Source organism: Camelus bactrianus, chromosome 5 (assembly GCF_048773025.1).
Source record: "Camelus bactrianus isolate YW-2024 breed Bactrian camel chromosome 5, ASM4877302v1, whole genome shotgun sequence".
Lineage (NCBI taxonomy): Eukaryota > Metazoa > Chordata > Mammalia > Artiodactyla > Camelidae > Camelus > Camelus bactrianus.
The window spans coordinates 72,599,722-72,621,444 of record NC_133543.1 but is presented as its reverse complement, the minus strand read 5'-3'; positions in this window follow the sequence as shown (position 1 = coordinate 72,621,444).

Genomic DNA, 21,723 nt, shown 5'->3' with positions numbered 1-21,723 from the left:
GAGTTTCAGTTTATCCATGGAGGATAATAACTATTTTTTCCCCACGCATCTCTCTTAAGCTGGCCTATGTAGATGATTATGGAAAGATCATTCCCACAAGACGTGTACATTTCTAATGAAATGTAAAACTTTGGCTTCTTTAAATTACATTTAAAAGTCCAGGAGTGTGTATGACATCTCTTAACAATGACTGTCAGTGATTTTAGGACTCAATTCTTCAGTTGGAAGTTTAGTGAAACCTTGTTCTTTGTTTATTTGTTTTGTAAAATTAATTTTTTTTAAATTAATTATTTAAAAATATTAATGTATTGTGGAGGAAACTAGACACATCCAAGGAAAGTGTGATGTAGATTTTTATGTATTATACATATGATGCATTTTGAGTGATCAGTTGTAGACCACTAGAGCCCAGGGCATTAGGGGAAAAAAATCCGAATGGAATTAGTAGTTGTATCAACTGTTTACAAGTAACTCCCAATGGAAAGGAGAAGGCATTGACCTTTCAAAGTACAAAATAGATGTGGTGACGGACACAGGACCCCACAGCAGGAGTGAGTCTAGGAGAATCCGCCAGAGACTCCCATAGAGGACAGTGTACGGCCCAACGCTTGTAGGACTTTATACCGTTTCATGTGAGGCTTTGACAGTGCACCTAGTTTCAGCACTTCCCTGTTTGTACTTCCCGACACAAACATTTGTGCGTCCTCAGAGAAAACTACATTGTCTTTCTTCATTTGGGGAATAGAACCTATATCCTTGGCTAAAAGCAACATTTTCATTTTAACTAAAAAGTTGTATCATCTGTTAATTTGGCAAATAGTGATGCAACAAAGAAGACATGTTTGCTGGCTATGAGTGTGTGAAAGAGAGATTTGGTAAGCAGGAAGTGGGTTCCATTAATGCAGCACCTCTCATTCAATTTGTAATTAAAAAATATAAATGTCAAATACTAAAGAGAAATCAATTTGTTGGGAAGAAGATAGTTATGAATTGGAAGCTGGCATATCCAATACTGACTGGGATCCTAAGAGTGATGCCAAAACCAAAGTGACTCAGGATGCATCTTATGAATTTTTATAATAGATTCTTAAAGAATATGGCATTTTTAAGACCCTGTGGCTGTTGTTAAAACTATGGAGTAAAATAAAACATGTTAAAAAAAAAAGACCCTGTGGCTGTTGTTAAAACTATATATAAGCACAAATATTATGGTTGAAATTACATACTCACTCTCACTGTCAAATTTCAGATTTATATTTTAGATAAATATTGTGAGATTCAAGATTCTGAACCAGATACAGGATAGAGAAAAAATTTTTTTTCTTAATTTTTTTGACATTTAATTTATATACTTTGAAATGCACAAAATATATTTCATGGATTTTGGCAAATGTATACACTCATTTCAAACAACAACAATCAATTTATAGAACATTTCTGCCACTATAGAAAGTCCCCTGTGCCTTTTCCAGTTAATCTTCCCTCTCTTCTGCCCTCAGAAATCATTTTTTTTCTGATTTCTATCACCATAGATCAATTTTGCCTATTCTAAAATGTCATACAAATGAAGTCGTACACTGTGCATTATTTTGTTTAAGCTTCTTTTGTTTAACATAATGCTTAGAGATTCATCCATGTTGTGTATTTCAGTGATTCATTCCTTTTTATTGCCAAGAAACATTTCAGAAATGTGGGATATAGGAATATACCACAATTTGTTTATTCATTTTCCTGTTGTAGGACATTTTAGGTTGTTTCTGTTTTTAGCTATTGTGAATATGGTGGTGGTGTGAATTTGTTAAACATTTATTAAGTAGAGATCCACAGTGTCAGAGGGCGAAGAGCCAAGATTCAACAAAAAACTGAAAGGAAAAGTGAAATAGAGAATTTTATTACAGGTATTGGAGGATGTACAGGGCAATGCCTTGAGGGGCCACTTGGGGAAGTCAAGTCCAGGTGTACACTGAAGGAATATTTGTATAGAATTGATATTATTTCTTTCTTAATTATTTGATAGAATTCACCAGTGGAACTATCTGGGTTTGGCATTCTCTTTGTGTGAAGGCTATAATTATGAATTCAGGTTCCTGCAGATAAAAAGCTGTTTAGATTTTCTATTTCTTCTTTTTAGTGACTTGTGTTTATCAAGAACTTTGTCCATTTCTTCTATTTGTTAAATGTATTGGCAACAATTTGTTTATAAAATTCTTTACTATCCTTTAAATATTTGCAAGATCTATGGTGATGCTTGCTTCTCTTTCTTTATATTGGTAATTTTCTGTAAGACTTGGTGTCAGGGCCTCCTGATGTGCTTAACCTTTAAGAGAGCATTCCCCTCTAGGCTTTTCCTTTGCAAAGCATCAGGAGGCCCCTTGAGGTTATGCCCCTACCTAGATGGGCCTGATAAGGGGAAAAAAAGGAGCCATAATACAATGAGCTGCAAGTGTTAGCCAGCATGTGCTGACACAAGCTAAGAGAGTACCTGTGGGACTGGACATTTTTGTTGAATCATTAAGGAGGGCTGGAATATAAGCCTGAAAAGAGGATAGTGTGTGGGCTTGAGGGTACTTTCTCAGGATATAGTATTGAACACTTAGAAAACACCCCAGTAGATGGTTCCAACTTGCTGGTGGGTGGCTCCTGGAAGTCTAGAGAAATTGAGAGCTTATAGAGAGAGATGTTGCAATACTTAAATTGCTGTAGGAGAAAGTGATGGAGAGAATAAAAGGGTCAGGGAAGTCAGCATGCTGAAGTGGATGTGTTGTGTGAGAACAAAGGACATGTTCAAGTGCTACCTTCCATAGGAAGTCCTGGAGGACATACCATTCACAAGGCCATCAAGAATGCGCTGGGAAGAGAAGCACCAGCATCATCAGTGGTGGCTTTTCAGGCCAGTACCGGTGGTATGAGAGGACTCTCAGAGGTTGGTTTGCTAATGGCAATGGGTACCAAGGGGGCTCAAACCAAGAGAATCCAGTTAGTGGTTCTTAACTGCTCCAATCCAAAGTGTTTCAATCATAGTAGTGACCAGCAGGGTCAGTATCTAAGGGGGCTTGACCTTCAGACAAATGTGAAGATGGTTAATGGAGCACAGCTTCCCTAGAAGAAATAGATGGACAGTTAACGAGTACTGCTTAACTTACATGACGAGAAGAAAATCAGAATGGAGCTGTGAACATTAACAGATGAAATGGAAAGGATGGTCAAGACCTTTACAACGTGCCTTTTCCATGCCTTCATAAGATTACTAAAAGCACTGTGAACCCCTTCATGATATTTCATTAGCTGTCTATGCTTTTATTCATCTAGATTTTCCCCATTTCATCAGCCAGTCAGCTCTTCAGCGTGCTAGAATTCAATAAACAATTCATTTCAGCTTTTTTCTGTGGAACTATGTAGTCAAGTCTTTGATCACAGAGCTCTGATGTTTATTAACTTAAATTTTCATTGACCTTAAAATAGACATGCAACCACAGTTTTCAATTCTGCACCTGCATACCTGGCAGTATTTGACTCCTGTCTCCCACTGGTAATAGAGTGGTAATGGACATTTCCAAGTCTGCTGAGGATTTTATGCATGACTCTTACCACTGTCTGTCTCATTTTTTTATATTTATTTATTATAAAGAAAATTGTAATATCCATGTCCAGACAGCAAGAATTGTTCTGTCCATAATAAGGACTATTTTTATTTCACTTTACTTCACTTTTCAAAATCTCTGGGATAGCAGGACAATAACAGGAATGATTTTCTCCTTATTATCTCTTTGATCCTTCTTTATTTGCCGTGGCACTTGGATACTTTTTGCTTTGTCAGTTTAAGCATTGCATAACTTTGGCTTATGGCCCTGGATAATAATTTTTTATATATTGATGACTTAATTTATTGGATTTAATGTTTAACAAGCTTCTATTTTATAGCTAACACTTAACTGAGTGCTCAAGGTAGAAAGAACTGTTAAACCTTCTTTCAAGACCGTTTCTAGAGACATAAGGGATTTCCTTTGCTCACATTTCATTATTAAAGCACACCAAGGTATTTGTTTCAATACGTTTGCTTTCCCCCAGCACAGAAAGTATTTGCATTTACAAGTATCCATCAATATGAGGCACTTTTTATGCTAAGGAAGCTATGTCATTTATGACAGAATAATTCTGCTTAAAACTCCATGAAACCAAATTCTATTTCTATCTTCAGTTTCCCAAATCCGTGTGTGTGTATCCAACAGTATAAAATCATGATTCTCCTCCCCTCCCCCTGCCCAGCCAACTCAAAGATGGGAAGTAAGACACCAAGTTGAACAGGTAGCCTGTGTGCTGGAGAGAGAGTCAGTCTTGTCAACACTGACTGGAACAGGATTTTCTGCCTTCTGCTTATAGAACCAAAAACAAGCTCACTTTGCTATAGGGTGCATATAGGAGATGGACAACAAGAAGAAAGTGACTGTGTTAAGTCATAATGTAAAACTAGTAATGACTTTTACATTGAATTGCTAACTTACAGTTTATCACAGACACACTGCAGAGCAGGACCGTTTCAGCCTTCTCTGTAGTCTAACTTTCTGGAAGGAGAAAATAATGGGAGATTCACAGCTACCTTTCAGATTGTATTAATAGCATTCATTTGTAAGTGATCAAAACCTAATTTAAATCAGCTAAAGTAAAGAAGGAAATTTATTAACTCATACAAGTAGAAAGCCCAAAGGATGCACCAATTCAGGTGTGGCTGAATCTTAGGGTTCAGACAATGTCATCAAGCTGGTGTGACCTCATCTTTCAGCTCCGCTTTGTGTGTGTTGATGTCATTCTCTGACAGGCACCCCTGGTAGCCGAGGAGACCCTCTTGGCTCCAGGCTCATACATTAACCATTTAGTAACTTCAGGGAAGAAAGAGCTTGTACTCTGGTAGCTCTGGTGGAAAACACGAAACAAGATTCTGCTTTGTCTGGACTGAATCGTGTGCCCACTGCTGTGGTGGAGGACAGGGTCAGACCACCCTGACGGCTTAAAATGCCCTCATGAAGGAGGGAATCTGTTACCAAAAGAATGGGAAAGGAATGCTGGGTTGGCAAAACTAATGAATGTCTTTAAAAATCCCAAGTTCTGCTACTCTTAAACTATGCCTTCTTCCTTGGTGGATGAAATTTTACTCCAAATTGGGAAAGCACAGTGTCTCCAAGTTGGAAAGTCCACGTCACAGCCAACCAGCTCTAGCCTTGAGGAAAGGTAGAGAAAGAAAGGGCTGATGCAGTGGGCCAATGAACTTTAGGCTGGAGTCTCCTTGCAACTCTGTGCACCTATATACTTCTGTTCTACTGTTTTGTAATTTCTGCTAGCCCATGTGTCTTCTTCACTGGGCAAAGAAAATCTTCAAAGTGGGGAATCTGGCTATTTATCTCTGTATTATAAATGTTTAGCCCAGTGTTTGACACTTAGCAGGTACTTACACTTCTGTTGAATAAATATATAAATGCCAAAATAATCTTTAAAAGGCAAAGTTATTTTAATTATCATCATTATCATAATCAAAATCAGAGGAAGAGGCCCTATCAGTCTTGTTCCAGAATTTATGAGCCAAATATTTTAGTATCAAAGATTTTATTATTATCGTTGTTGTTGTAAATAACAATAGGAAGCCCTTAAATTTCAGTGTTTTTTTTAAGAGCTTTTACTACCATTGTATTTTTACTCAACAGTAAGTTTTTTTTATGTTTGATTTTATGTTTGTAGTTTTTAAAAATAATATGTTGTGTAGTTTTTTGGCATTTCTCCTGCTGAGTTTTCTTTGAGCTTCTTCGATCTGTAGTTTGGTGTCTGACATTAATTTGGGGAAGTTCCTTGTCATTATTGTTTTAAATATTTCTTCTGTTCCGTTCTTTCTTTCTTCTTCTTCTGGTATTTCTATTGCATGCATATTATACCTTTTGTAGTTGTCCCACAGCCCTTGAATATTTTTTTCTATTTTTTTTTTTACATCTTTGTCTTCTTTGCTTTTTGTTTATAAGGATTTCATTGAGAAATCGTCAAGCTCAAGAGAGTCTTTCTTCAGCCATATCCAGTCCAAAATAAGCCCATCAACAGCAGTCTTCATTTCTCTTACAGTGTTGTTTTGTTTTTTTTTTTAATCCCGAGCATTTTCTTTTTTTTTTGGTTCTTTTTTAGGATTTCCATCTCTCTGCTTACATTGTCCATCTGTCTTGCATGCTGTCTACTTTGTCTATTAGAGCCTTTAGTGTATTAATGATAGTTGTTTTAAATTCCTAGTCTGATAATTCCTACATGCCTGCCATGTCTGGTTCTAATGCTTGCTCTGTCTCTTCAGATTGTGTTTTTTGCCTTTTGTATGCCTTGGAATTTTTTCTTGATAGTGAGACATGATATACTTGGTAAAAGGAACTGATATAAATAGTCCTTAGTGAGGTGTGGGGGGAGAGAAAGTGTTCTAAGGTTCTGTGATTAAGTCTTGGTCTTTTTTGTGAGCCTATGCCTCTGGATGTGGATTTCACAAGTATTTCTCATCTTTTTTCTCCCTCCTTTGATGGGACAAGATGACTAGAGCCAGCTGGAGAGTTGAGTATTTCTCTTCCTCCGGGTCAGTTAGGCTCTGATGATTCCCCAACAGGTTAGGCTCTGGTTAACTAGTTTCTCCTGAATGCAGACCCTGTTTAGGAGAATGGAGTCCTCTGGCATATTTTAGAATTGTTTCTTAAGTCCGTCCCCTGGAGGAAGCCCAGGGGATTTTTCTCCAGTATTTACTGTGGGAATCTGATGAGACTTCTGGAAATAAGTCTTACAGTATTTTGGGGTCCTCTCTAGGTCTGGGCTCCCCTGGAGTTTTTAACTCTCAGAATTGTCTACACCAGGCCCTCAGCAATTCACCAAGTATGGGTCAAGTTTTTCTCCTCCGTTACTGTGGCAGCTTCCACTAGTGAGTTTCTGCTCCAGTAAGCTGTGACTTGCTGTATGCATCTCTCTGCCTCTCTAGTTCGGGAGCCCTGTGTCTTTCCCTCTCTTATGGATCCAAGAAGAATTGTTGATTTTTCAGTCTGTTCAGCTTTTCACTTGTTAGGATAGACTGATTACTTCCAAGCTCCTTATGTGCAGAACCAAGAAACAGAAGTATAGCAATAAATTTCCCAGAGGAGTTATTATAACCCATATAGTGAAGATGAGTGAGTTTACAACAGATTCCTATGGGTGTACAGCTAGTAAGTATTTAAGCTATTAAAAAAAGTTAAATTTCTTATTCTACAGTGGGTTGGGTTTATCCCATTGTTCTTCTTCATTATGGGTAGTTTATTGCAACATGAGATCCCAAGACATCTGAAAATAAAGAAGGCCCCAAAAGGGAGGAAGACATGGAAAGGGGGATGGGTGGGGTCAGCAAAGTCACGATGCCATCAATTCATGCTCTGTGTTAAGAAAAAAAATCACCCAATTTTCTAGACTGAAGACAAGGTATAATCAGTCAATCACAGAAATCTAGGTGCAAGATCCTTCACGGGCAAGTACATTGAGAGCTTTTCACATTGTTGTGATCTGAAAACCAAGTGGCCATAATAAAGAAAAGAAAATACAAACAGAAAGATAAATAGAAAGCAGAAACCCTACCTACTCCAGAACATATGCCAAGTAGAGTTGTTATTAACAATCTAAAGACTCAGTATGGGTTTGGTCAGCCCTGAAATTAAGGTTATTCAAATAAAATAGCTTGATCTGAGCATTATTCTCACATTAATAATAAGAATATAAGGGTCCAATACTGTTCATCTCAAGGTATCCTCTTTGATGGTTACTGAAGATTTAAATAATCACAGAAATGAGTGTAAACTACCATAAGTAAATTTGGGCATCAGAAATGAAAGCAAGGATGGCAGAGCTGAACATTTTTAGTGGTGCTGCCTGAGAAGCATTTCTCCTCTCTTCTTTAGAAGATAAGATAAATCTGTGAAGAGCTTAACAATACAGCCTTTTATAGAAAAACTGTGACCAAATTGTCCAGGACCTGTCCCACCCCTAGTCCCTCATTTTGTGAAGCAGGACTCTTGTATCAGAATTACTCTAAATCTCACATACTTCAACTCTAACATTATTACTATTAATCATCTCTGATCTCTCATTTCTCCAATGCTGTGTCTAATATTTCATACATTAATTTCAACATTGACTATTGGATTTCTAAAACTGTTATTTTCTATGTGAATGAGTTTCCATTTATGTAGTCTGATATGCATTGTAATATTTTCTGGACTATTTGAATAATGTCTAGTTTTCATAAAACTTCTTGCTCTTTTCCTGGGCTAAAACTGGCAATAACTTTGAAATGTACTTAGGTGTCCTAGATATCCAGGAAAAAGACTAAGCAAAGACAATCACTGTAGTTTTTCTTTCAATGTCTTCTTACTTGGGATACATGCATTCTCAACATTGACAGACAACCAGCTGCCATGTATACATGAGATACTTTCTCTGATCACCCCTCGCCTGAAGCCCTCTCTCTCTCTCTGAAACACTTAAATCCTTGACAGTTGGTAACTGATCACTTTCTGCCATTCCCTAAGACATATGTTTTCTTTCATTACCATCTATTTTATTTTGTCCTATTTTCTGCATAAGTTTTCACAGCTCTATATATTTTTCTCTCCTCACAGTTTACACACTATTCAAATGAATGATTCATCCTACTTTGTATCTTTCCTAATTCTTATTATAATGGATACTGGGCATTGATCTTTGCTGATTTACTGAGTAAAATTTATCAGGGTTCTCATGTTCCACAATCTTTGCATTCATTAGATTGAACACTTCTATCTCAACTTTTCCTAAGAGAAGAATATTCACTGTTAGCTAGAATTTGGTTCCATATTTACCATGATTGATAGGTCAAAAAGTACAGGTTAGCAATTTCCCATCTCTTTCTCATTACTATCTTTTAAATATTCTCAAATTCAAATGCTTACAGAGGCCAAGCAGATGACATATCTGTGTATCTATGATGAAGCTTTTAATTCCCAGGACACTCAATGCTATCACAAAGCAAAGAAGTTAGAAAAATGAACCTCTCTGATGCTGTACTCTGTATGTGTAGAAATTGGACAAAATGTTCTTTCAAGAGAGAAGAATAGCTCATTAGTGGCTTCAATTAGGTCAGCCCATTAATCTCACACAGTGTCAGCTCCATAGCAGAAGCCAAATGAAAGAACCTTCAGAGACATTCACAGGAATCCAGGAGTCCAGAGGTCCTGTGTTATTATCAGATGTTTTCTGATCCATTAAACAATCACTGTGACTTCAGGAGTGCATCAGGGGGAAAAGTAATAGCAGGAAGACAATAAACATGGCCTAATTGGGTACTCACCATGACAGGTGGAATCCTCCTCCAGACACAAAACACAGTATGGTTGAATCAATCAGTAACAAAGGGAGAGAAAACAGAAGGGTAAATGCTCTACACTTAGGTAGGATAAGAGAGGAAAATCCCAAAGGAGAATGGATTGGCATACAAAAACTGAAGGAAAATTTGGAACATTTGGAAAACCTTGCAAATCTTCATAGCTCTCAGGGAATATATTCTATACTCTGAAGGACTGAGATATAAAATCAAAGGATGATTCTAGCAAATGGCAAGCACAGTATGAAAAGTAAAACATTGATATTTTCCTCTTTATATTTTTCTGTACAAGCACGTAAAAACACTGATCTATAAAACATTGGTTTTGTGTTTTTATATTGTTATGTGATGTACAAGCATAGAGAAGGTGTTCTCTCCAGCTTTCTGAGAGACAGTTCTCCACAGGCCTCTTGAGTTTCTGTATAGCGTCTGAGCGGTTGTCCTGTTCTAGACTGTCTTTCAAAGGTGTCTCTGTAGTGAAGAGTCTTGGATGATGGAGATAGTTTCTTCCCTAGAGCCATGAGTATGCTTACACAGCCGTGGAAAACAGAGCATATATCTCTCTCTGGAGCGAAGGGAAGGCATGCTTACTGTCCACTTTAAACCAGTTTGGGTTCCTTAAGCTCTAGGTTCCTCTCACATAATGTAATCTATTGTGGGTACAGGTGCCATCTGGCATCCTTCATTTTGCTATGTGGGAATTAGACTTTAGGAATCAGTGCAAAAACATTGCTCATCATTTGGCTCCTATTATAGCTAATAAACTTCTTTTTTTCTGACCGAGGAGTCTCATGTCTTATTATCAATATCCATAAAATTGTAACTCATACCATTCACAGTTCTTTTTTTTAAATTGAAATATAGTCAGTTATAATGGGTCAATTTCTGGTGTACAGCACAATGTCCCAGTCATGCATGTACATACATATATTCGTTTTCATATTTTTTTCATTGCTTTTATTACAAGGTATTGAATACAGTTCCCTGTGCTATACAGAAGAAATTTGTTTTTTTAAATCTATTTTTAGTTTTTGATAAAGTTTAATTACTCCTTAAAATGTACATTAGTACCTTCATTTAATGAGTCAACAAAAAGCACATGCCCACAGTGCATAGCTCTGTACTCTTTGGCTAAATATATGGCTTCCTCTTTTTTTTTTTTAAATCATAATCTACTCTTATTTGCTTTGTATGATTTTTACTGAATTATATCTTTGGTCCTTTCTCAGTGATAGAGAATCATTTATCCAAGTCACCATTTTATCAGAAAAAAACATTATCCTGGAATATTAGCACAGTTTAATTGTATGTCAACGTGTCTTACTTATCTAGACTGTAACAGCTTTATACTTACTTTCAAGTTGAAAGTTGAGACCATGTGTACCACTTTTGCATGTGATTTGTGTAGCACATATTCCATTAAAAATTTATTTAATCACTTCAAATTTACAAGGGAAAGAATTGGTTTTTTGCTTGCTCATATTTCTTTAAACAAATTTGGATCATATCTGCAAGAATTACCATTATGCAATTGAAAAGTTAAAAGTAAAGATGAAAAGGAAAGATTACCTGACAAAATTAAATAAATATCCTTTTTATTGGTAGTCCCAATTAGCTGACAAAAAAAAAAAAAAAAAGGAGGGAAAACATGCCAGTCTGAGGAAAGGATAAAATGTCTACTTAATATTTAGTTACAGATGAGCCAGTCATCTATGCTTTGTGTTTGTCTGTGTGGATTAACTATAGCAGCACATAAGAATGAATCTCAGGTGCTTCACAAACAAATGGCAAGTCATTGTATTCTGGTCCAATGCTGGCTGACACTTAGGCTCAGGCTCCAGGGAACCCTTTGACCAAGGATTCATCATTTGACTCCTCCACATTCTAAGGTCTCCAGTGAAATCTTCCACATAAGATTGTCCTTCCGGAGAAGAGAAAGGGTGAGAAGAGATCAGATCCACTTTCCATCATTATGGCAGAGTGGGATTCTTGGGAAGCACTCTCTGAGATGAAGGTTTGTGTTCAGGAAGATTTTGGGGGAGGACTCTTAGAATCAAACCTATGAAAGAGCAAAAGAAGCAGGACTGGGCAGAGAGAGAAGCTGAACTGTGATGTAGTCAAAACAAAAGCCTCAGCTGACCTACAGGGAGCGCCGGAGCTGGGATGGCCCCTCGGAATTGTCCAAAATTTAGCCTAAAGGCCAGGACTCTCCATTCATGAGTTGATGAGTCATTGAATGTAAATGTAACCAAAGAAGTAAATGTGACCCTGTGGGAGAGGAGGAGCAGGGAAAGGATCTCTCTTTAGGCTAAAGCAGCCACTGGGAGTGGGTATTTAGCTGTGAGCTGTCAACACCCGCTGACAGTGGCTGGGGGAATGAGTGCTTCCATCCTGAAGAGGGAGATCTGGGTGGCTCAACACCGGGTCCGCTATAAATATCCTGCTTGGGAGTTGACTCATATTATTTCTGCTCACATTACATTGGTGAGAGCTTGTCAGCTGTCTTCAGCAAGCTCTGAGGAGTTTGGGGAGTGCTGCTCAAAGTAACTCTTCTACTAAACCCTCTGTACTTAAATGAAAATATAAATCTACATATTACTTACTACATTAAAAAAGTTTTTCTGGGGAAAAAATATTAGCTGAACTTAACTGTGTACTTAGTGATGCACTTGCTTTACATTCTAGTCTTAGCTCCTTATAGCATGACAGATTAATAACAGTTTACAGAGTAGCACCTTGTCCGGGCACCACACTCTGAGGAGCATGGGTCTAGCGGTGTGCCTGGGTAGAGGAGGCTGCAAGGATGTGGTGGGCACTGAAGATCTCTGCCGCTACCTGGGGTTCCAGCCAGCCGTCTCCTGCCTGGACCATTCTGGTTGTCCCCATCTTGATTTAGTCTCCCTACATCTCAAGTACTTTTACAGTCTGAGATCACCAGTTGCTTTTTTTCTTTCCCTTTTGTTGATGTTACATCAAATTTTAGCTGCTGGGGATTATTGCTGTTTCTGCTGCTTATTTCCCTAACTCCCGTAGCTCACAGAGAATGCTATAAACTTTGGCAAAATGGCTTGTGGAAACTGTTTAAAAGAGCACTGGGACAATGATGTTGGAGGCAGATACAGTTTAGGAGATCCTGGAAAAACCAGAGGAAGGTAGTATATATGTATAAAGATTTTATTTTAACTGTTTATTCTTTTGAAAAAGACAGTTGCTCCTTGGTCTGCTTTTTCATCTATTTTTGGAAAAGAATTATAATGTTGACTGGGCTGATCTCAGAAATTGAAATCAAACAAAGTCAGGATGATTTTCATATATAAAATCGATTTATATCTTTTAACTATTTGATAGACTCTACTAAGGAGAAAATTATATAGTAGTTTGAATAATTTCATAAGGATAGAGAAAATATAAGAAGAGAATAATTTAGGATTTGGATAAAGAAACTATTTACAGAAGAATGAACAGAATGACACTGAATGGTGTAGGTAAATTCTACCAGGAAGACAGCACACTTATATCAATCTTTATACTACAGAATAAAAAACTCTGTGGTGGTCTGATGAGCTGTTATTCAACAGAGGTAAGAAAGTTTTGTGCACCAAATGAGAACAAAATGGAAAAGATCTGGGTCCTTAAGAGTCAGCCTGGGGCAGTGGTGGCCCACCATCGACACTCAACTGGGTCCTACACCATGAGAGAAAAAAAATATGTTTTTTAGTTACACTCAGGTGACCTCTGGCAAAGTACTCTTAGCCTAACTACCAAACATTCAGTGTATTTCGTGGTAAGATTTCCAAAAGTGCTCAATTTCTCTCAACTTACTCCATTCATCTTCATTTCCTTTTTTTAAAAAAAAATTATTTATTTTTATTGACATATTGTCACTTTACAATGTTGTGTTAATTTCTGGTGTACAGCATAGTGGCTCAGTTATACAGACACATATATATATATTTTTTTCATTTCCTAAATAAAAGGTGAATTGACTTATCTGACTAAATGATGTCTTCCACACTTCCACTCAAATTTATAGAATTTCATGATAGGAAATATAAGGAGCCTTTTCAGAATTGTTTAGGGTCCCTTTAATCTTAACTCTTCTTTCATCTCATAATAAAAATTGTTTTATTTTTCTGATATGCAGTGATGAATAGTGATTAAAATTTTGCTGCACTGGTGAATTGCATTATGAAATTGGTGCCCCCAAACCTATTACTATTAATAGCTTTTTTTTAAAACAAAGGACAAAAGTCTTGCCATCATTTAGTTATGCCATTGCTAATAGCTGCTTATCATCCATAAGTTCTTTGCAGAAATGAATTCACTGAGGCAATTACATTACGATGGTTGCTAAAGACTGGACATTTAGAGATGACATTTTAACCTAATGTGGAATAGCTTCTGTTAGCAAAAATCTAAAGCAAAAATTGTAAATGTGTTTTGATTCAGTTAATGTTGGCATACTAGGTTCTGACCAAATTTGATGAATTTCAAAAGCTGAAGATTTTCAAACATAAATTCAGATTGTAATTATACATTTTTACAACTCATCATCCAAAATAACTCCATGAAAATAGCAACACTTCTGTTGCCAGTCAGTTCATTGCCAGTCAACGGAAAAAGACTGAGTAGCCTCAGAATTAACTGTGCCAATTTAGATTAAAAATTTCTCAGCAAGTATCCTCAGAGTTGAATCAGATGACCACACCAATAAAAGCAACATATCTTTTTCAGTTTCAGGATGACTTTATTAATTTTTTTAAAACTTTTAATTGAAGTACCGTCAGTTATAGTGTGTCAGTTTCTGGTGCACAGCACAATGTCCCAGTCATGCATATACATACATGTATTCGTTTTCATATTCTTTTCAGGAGACTTTATACTCTTAAAGATTATTGAGAAGACCAGAGATATTTTGCTTATGTGGGTTATATCTATAACTATTTACTATATGAGAAATAAAAACTGAGAAGCTTTAAAACTGAGCTGCATTTCAACAAATTTTCAGATAATTGTGGATATTTGTTTTTGATACTACACCAAATCTGAACAAGAAGTAGTTTCCTAAGGATTAGTTTCAATGTGAAATCTGAAGCCATATCATTGGACTATGGTACATTAAAATATACTGTTTTTTCTTTTACTTGAATGGATCTTTAGGCCATACAAGATTTTGAAACATCCAGACATTGGTAATTTTGGAAAATACTGGTTTTCTGAGTTATGCATATCTTCCAGATGTCAAATTTTATTATCAATATCAAAAAATTACATTTGTTTAATATTAACACCCATCTCAAGATTTCTTTCAGGACTGGGAAGCTATCGAACTTATGGTGGTAGATGAAATTTTCCTGAATTTCTAATTTTTGCTTCAATGTTGTAATTTTATTATTGGCAGCAAATATTATGTTTTCCTTGAAGTGACTGGCTCACACCATTCATTTTTAAGAAAGTGGCAAATACTAAAATCTGAATAATCATAGCTTGTAAGTCATCTATTCTTTCTAAAAATGTTGTCCCATTAGGTAACATAACTTTGATGACTTGTTGATGTAGTCTAGCTTTCTCTGCAGTAAATCACTTCCCCACGCCCATAATTACTAATTAACTTGTAGGGGGTTATTTTGAGACTGCTATGTAGCCATCCTGTTCGTTGTCAAATATCCACTTATTACCTTCACTCCTTATTCATTTTTCTCTTTCTTAACCTCTTAGTGTCACCCACTCTCACTTTGCATGCCTCCCTCCCTGCACACTGCTTTTTTTCTAAGATTATCTGTGACCTCTTTCCTGCCAAATCCAGGGGATTCGTTATCTTCATTTGCTAAACACCCTGACATCTCTTGATACTATTGACTTTCCAATCTCTGAAACTCTTCATTCAATCATTTATGCAATTCTCACATTAAAAAAATTTTTTGTCCATCTCTTTGATCATTTCTTCACTGTGGATATTTCCCAATGCTTCACTGTGATTTCTTTTCTTAATAGTTTTGCCTCCTCTGAATGTTTTGGCTTCCATTTACCCAGATAAAAGTCTCCAGGTGGATTGGTGGAGCAGTAGTATAGAACAGGGAAAACAATGTTGTTGCTCAAAAGAGAGTCTTTGGGGAGAGATGTCCTGCCTTTGAATTCTGGTTCTTCAAGCTTCTAGCTCTCTAGCCTTGATATTTAATTTAAATTTGCAAGACTTAGTTCTCTGAGTTCTTCGTGGTATCCCTGTTCTATGTCGTGTTACTCAAAATATGGAAAAGAGCCCTTTTCAATCACACATATGCAAACACATACATTTTCTACTGAAAATTAGAGGCAATAGAATATTAGGAAAAAAAGCAAACCCAAATGCACATATACATGTCCTTGAAAGTCCTTCAGTCTTCCTTTGATCTCTAAAATTCTCTACTTTTCTATTTTGGGGAAAACACTTTCTTAAGCTCCCTGGTCAAATTCAATTCCTCTCACTTTATGATACAAAGCAGATTAAAGCTCTGGAACCAATTTTGCCTATGTAAACACTCCACCGCTCCCTGCAGAACAGTGTGCCTTCCATCCCCAGACCTTCCATGGCACAGAACTAGCAGAGATGCAGATATTTTCATCTTTCCCTACTCCTACCTCACCAGTCTCTGTAATCAAGAGACCCACCCCTCTTACAGCTAACGTGACTCATGGGGCACCTTTTAGAAGTCAGAGTCACCATCAGACTTTGCATACCATTCTTTTTTGCATACACAAATATATATTTCTATGAAGAGCCTTAGGAAGTATTAACAGCTTATATCTCTAGGCTGTGAGACTGTAAGATTTTTATGTTTTTTATACCTTGAAAAATTGTCTGAAAATTTTGCAGTGAATGCCTGTTACTTTTATAATAAAAAAATAAGAGCAAGAAAAGCTCTTCAGTTCTCACCTCTCATCACCTTCAGTACTGTATTTCCAAGAGACAAAGATGTCTCCACCAAGCTGATTAGAATTCATAAACACATCTATTTTCTCAAATTAGCTTTCTTTCCCACCTACTTCATTAAGCTTCATCTTTATTTTTCTGTAAAAGGCCCCGGGCTCAGTAGTTGGCCAGTCTGTGAAAGCTTACATTTCTCTCTTTTTATGTGTTCCCATAATAAGTAACAAGAGAGGTATCATGACATTAAAAAAAAATAGTAAGAGTTTGGAATTATAAAACTCTTCTAAGCACCAGGTGAGGTAACACATATGAACTGTGTTTCAACTTTAGAGTACTGTTGTATATGTTGGTATATATTAGTTTTTATTTCCAAGAGCTTTGAAACTCTTTCAAAGTTTTGCTTGAAGTATTACATTTTGGGAAATATGTCCCAAAATAGTTTTAAAAAAATGATATTCACAAAGGGCTAGAAATGATAAAACAGATCTCGGCATGTGGTAGGCAACCTCTAACATGGCCCTCAGTGATCCTCACCTCCTGGTATTCGGGCCTTTCTGATGATTCCCCTCCTCTTGAGGGTTGGCTGAACTAAGTGAGTGACTTCTATACATAGAATACGGTAAAAGTGATGTATATGTCACCTTTGAGATTAGGTCTTAAAAAGACTGTGGCCTCTCTCTCCTTCTGAGAAGAGCAAGCAGCCAATTCGTGAGCACTCCTACGGGGAGACCCAAATGGCAAGGAACTGGTGTCTCTAACAGTTAGTGAGGACCTAAAGCCACTCAACAGCCACGTGAGCGAGCTTAAAAACAGATCCTCCTTACATGGAGCCTTGAGATGACAGAAACCCTAGTCAGTAATTTGCTTGCAATGTTGTGAAAAGCCCAGAGCCAGAGAACTCAGATAAGTTAGGTTAAGATTCTCCATCCACAGAAACTATAAGCTGATAAATGTTTGCTGTTAAAAACTGCTAAATTTTCAACAATTTCTTACACAAAGATAGCTAATATGGTCTTTTGAAAGACTACTGTTTAAACATAATGCATAAAACAGATGTTAAATATTTTATATTTATTGTAGCATACAACTGAACAAATTATTTAATAGCTTTGAATTGGTATGTAATATTTTCCATACACATTTATTGGTATATTCTACATGTTTATAATTTTTATGTATATTACTATGTGGTAATATTATCATCATGATACATCCTAACTTCCCTGATGAGTAAGAGTTCATTCTCTGGAACCAGAGTGCCTGAGTCAGATTCCAGAGACCTTGCGTAAGTTACTGAGAGAAGTGAAACTGAGAGAAGAATAATGGTTACCCCATAGATTTGTTATAAGGATTAAATAAATTAGAATAGATAAAGTGTCTAAATAGAGCCTAGCACATAGTAAAAAGTTCAACAAATGTTAACTTACTTTTATTTGTCATTGTTCACCTATTGTTGGGTGTTTCAGCTGCATCCAACCCGTGCTGGCTCCTGACTGTGTCTCTGATACCAGCTGCTTGGTTGCCTCTAAATTTCCTGCTGTTATGTTTTGTCAAACCCTCTTGTTGAAATACTCTGCAAATCTGTATCAAATGCCCAGTGCCTGCCACTTCTGTGAATGGCAGCAGTGTGGAAAGAATAGGCGAATCTGAGAGAGATCCGACTTCAAACTCATCTCTTCCGTTTACTAGCTTTGCAGTGTTGTACACATCACTTACCTTTTCAGTGTCTCAGTTTCCACGTCTAAAAATAGGGCTAATAGTAATTATCCTTTAGGGTTGTTGAAAGTATTAGAGAAAATGTTTATTAAGGTAATGTTGATTGAGCCTCTGGCATATGGTAGTTACTGAATAGTACTGCTTTCAAGATGTGGTTAAATCCTCCAGATGCTGCATCTGTTCCTCTAGATTAGGCTCCTTCCCAGTGCTTTCATCTGGGACTTCTCTTTCTCCATGCAGTATTATCCATGAGGTATAAAAAAGGAATTTATTTATTCAAAAATGGTTGATTACTCTCTCAAGTGGTTATGGTAGACCAGATGTCTTCATGTTAAAAATACTCACCCATCAAAAGATGTCAAGGATAGAATTTGCAATGTCCGTTATATGGTTCATAAGATGTGTTCAGTGGGATCATATGAGGATGTTTTTACTGATACACTACCTTGGGCCCTAACAGCAAAGATTCTGATTCAGCAGGTCTAGGATGGCCTTTGTACTTAAAAAACTAAAGCACGACACTCAGAGCAAATCAATTCTCCAATCCTGTGAGTAGATTTCTCTAATCTGAATGAGAAGACCAAGACTGATGTGTCTGAAATCCTTCTCAGCAATGGCTGCATTTGAAAATGCTCTCTCCTCCCCAGAGTAAGTCTGAACATGTGACACTAAAATATTCTGGCACTTACTAAAAGAAATATTTCAGGAGAGCAAGAGTAGCCAATAACACCAAACATACAGTTTAAAGTAAACCCTATACACTGATTAGGACAGAAAATTGAATTGTTTTCGCTTAAATTGTATTGGCTGGCAATATAGCCTCCTTAGTGAAGACTAATGGTTCTCAAGCTCGAGGGAGCTTCAGAATCTCCTGGAAGCTTGTTAAAACAAGACTCACTCCCAGAGTTTTTGATATACTAGGTCTGGTCTTGGGCCTTAGGATGTGTATTTCTAACAAGTTCCCAGGTGATGCTGATGCTGCTGGTCCAGGGACCCCATTCTGAGAACAACTGCTGTAGATAAAACCTGAGGATCGTTTCCTGTTGGAGGATGCTGACAAGAGTCTATCTCATCTGTCAGAAACACAGAGGTCTGCTGACAGTCTTGAGACAATCTATTTTTGACTCATCCATATTTTGTAAAATGTTCAGGATTTTCTTCTTGAAGTAAGAACTGAAACAACAGAAGAACATAGATTTTTTTTCCCCAAAAAAAGTTCTAAAAAAGTAAGACCCTGAAAATAAATGTTTTTGTGCCCCTTTCAGCAGTTTTTATGATTCAGTGCAGAGGCCTCAAAGACTCAAATCAGTTTCCAAGCTATATTGGTCTCCCGGGATTCTGCTGAACTCATCAGGCTACGTAACACGCCTGCTCTCTGTGTTGGGATTTGTGGTCTCTAATTGCTCACAGTCCTCTATGATGCCACTGCCTGCAGAGAAACTGTCAGCTTACAAGTCTGTAAGCAAGTGCAGAGAAGAACACAGGTCCCCTTGATAATCAAATGCTGAAGAGTTCTCTATTGCAAAGACTTCTTGTCCCTCTGGGCTCTCTCCCTGACCATCTGAAGGTCTGCTAAAAGATTCATTAATAATAAATTAATTAAATTAGCAAATCGGTTGGCTCTTAGAGTGAGTGTTTCCCTATAAATGAACAATAGTACATCTTCTTGGTTGAATTATGTTCTCTCAAAGACATTGGAGTCCTAACCCTCAGTACCTGTGAAGGTACTCATTTGGAAATAGGGTCTTTGCAGACTATCAGGTTAAGATGAGGTCATTAGAGTGAGTTCTAAGGTAACATGACTGGTGTCCTTATTAAAGGGGGAATTTGGACACAGACACAGAACACCATGTGAAAACAGAGGCGGAGGTAGGAGTGTAGAGTGTGCTTGTCAAGGAATGCCAAAGCTTACCAGCAAATCACCAGAGACCAGGAGAGAGGCATGGCGCAGTTTCACCCTCATCGCCTTCAGGCCTGCCGGTCCCTTGATCTTGGGCTTCCAGTTTCAAGAACTGTGAGACAGTAACTTGCTGCTGTTTAAGTCACTTAGTTTGTAGCATCCTGTGTTAGTCCTAAAAGCTAATGCATTATCTATTGGTGAAAACAAAGTACTGTTGTAACCTGTGCTATTGTCCTATTTTCATCTTACTTAAACTTTTCTAATTTTCTCTTCCCTGGTTAATTTTATTTGTTATTAACTGTCAGGGAAAATAAAATGTATTTCAACAAGTAACTGTTAGTGTGATTTTTCTCTGTTCTCTGATTGGAGGAAACAGATTCTGAGTGTATTTTTATTCCTGCACTTTCTTTTCCTATATGCACTTGAGGCCTTAGATAACACTGCTTAGGCATGCTTTTGCCTGAGCTAAAACTCACTGGTCATCACATTTAGGCAGATTCAAACTTTACAGATCTTTTTCCTCAGATCAAAAGGCACTTTTTTTTTTTTTTGGTCAGGCAGGCAGGCAGGCATATAATTTATTTTTTCAAATGGTGAGTCAGTTGTTCCAAATCACTGAGAGGTTAATTAATATTTCCCTACAAGAGGTATTTTTTTAAAGGAAGCAAATTTTATTTTCAGTAAGTTAATCAAGGGAAGGGATGGTTTTTGTTTTTGCTTTGTATTTTCATGTTCAAAAGGAGAGAAAGTCAGACAAGGAAAAAAGAGGAGATTTTCATCAGATGAAAATGTCAGACAATTTTTCTGTATTTTACCCACCAAGATATGTCCCTCTTTCTCCCTAATTCATTCTCTCATTCCTCTCCCCCACTCTCACACTATAATAGCACGATGAACTAAACTATAGTGAAAACAACCTTATAAGGAACAATATCTCAAATTTCTCTAATAAAGATCCAAATTATAAAAACAAAGTTTCCATTGTTTTTTGAAATGCTGAAACCCTCCAAAATAATTTTATAGATAGTTCTATGTGGTGGGTAAGTATTCAGAGGTCTTGGGCACTGAGATGAATAAAGTATATTTGCAACAACCCCATTTTTGTGCAGGAAGTCCTAGAAAATTTTCACCCAAAGTGGCAATCCCTTTGGGACTCTTTGGGATCCACTGGTATAATAGTACCATTCTCCAAAGAGTAATTTTGCCTATGTTCCTAATTAATTCCTACAGGTGAAGATGATGGATTTTCTGATCTACCAGTGAGGTGAAAGGCATTCAGTAGTTTACTGCCTCAAACACCAGCAACTGGTATCACTAAGGGAGAGCTGACTTTCTGTTCCCTAGATCTACACATCCATCTCAAATATCTGTGTGGTTCTGAGGTTCTGACCAAAGTGCCACGTCTAAAATTAATTAACTCCAACAACTAGTGTTTGTAAAACTAAATGACTAAGGCCTTATTGAGATAAGACATTCCTGCTTCTGTTCGCACTATTGCCAGCCCCTTGTGATTGTTTTTACATCTCCGTCACTTCACTCCTAAATCACTTGGCCCTTGTAGGCATTATTACTCCTCCTGTAATTTTCGCTTCCCAAGCACTGCAATTTCCTTGAGATTCTTTTATTTCAGCATTTTAAGTCTGCTGGATAATTTCTACCAATTTAAAAATTTCACTTAAATATGGGCCCCAGATTTTAAATATTTAAAACTGTTTTTTTCCTATAGAAGTAAAATGATAAAATTGCATTGTAATTACTTGAAGTTTTAAGCTCTAATTTTATATTTGAGTATGAAGCCTGATAAACATA